Here is a 364-nt window from a genome sequence, read left to right as displayed (position 1 = left end):
ATTTTCAGAGGCCGAGGCGGGCAGATCACCTGAGGTCAGGAGTTCGAGACCAGCCTGGCCAACATGGCGAAAGCCTGTCTCTACCAAAAATACAAAAATTAGCCAGGTGTGGTGGTGGGAGCCTGTAATTCCAGCTACTTGGCAGGCTGAGGCAGAAGAATCACTTGAACCCGGGAGGCAGAGGTTGCAGTGAGCCAAGATCGCGCCATTGCACTCCAGCCTGGGCAGCAGAGCAAGATCCTGCCACACACACTCACACAACCACCACTAACAAAACTATGTGGGACTGTGAGATGTACACCCATGTTCACAGCAGCATTACTCACTGTAGCCAGAAGGTAGGTGCTGTGGTCGGAATGTGTCC

This window comes from Colobus angolensis, unplaced genomic scaffold (genome assembly GCF_000951035.1).
Source record: "Colobus angolensis palliatus isolate OR3802 unplaced genomic scaffold, Cang.pa_1.0 Scaffold59, whole genome shotgun sequence".
Taxonomy (NCBI): domain Eukaryota; kingdom Metazoa; phylum Chordata; class Mammalia; order Primates; family Cercopithecidae; genus Colobus; species Colobus angolensis.
This window is presented reverse-complemented; position numbering follows the sequence as displayed.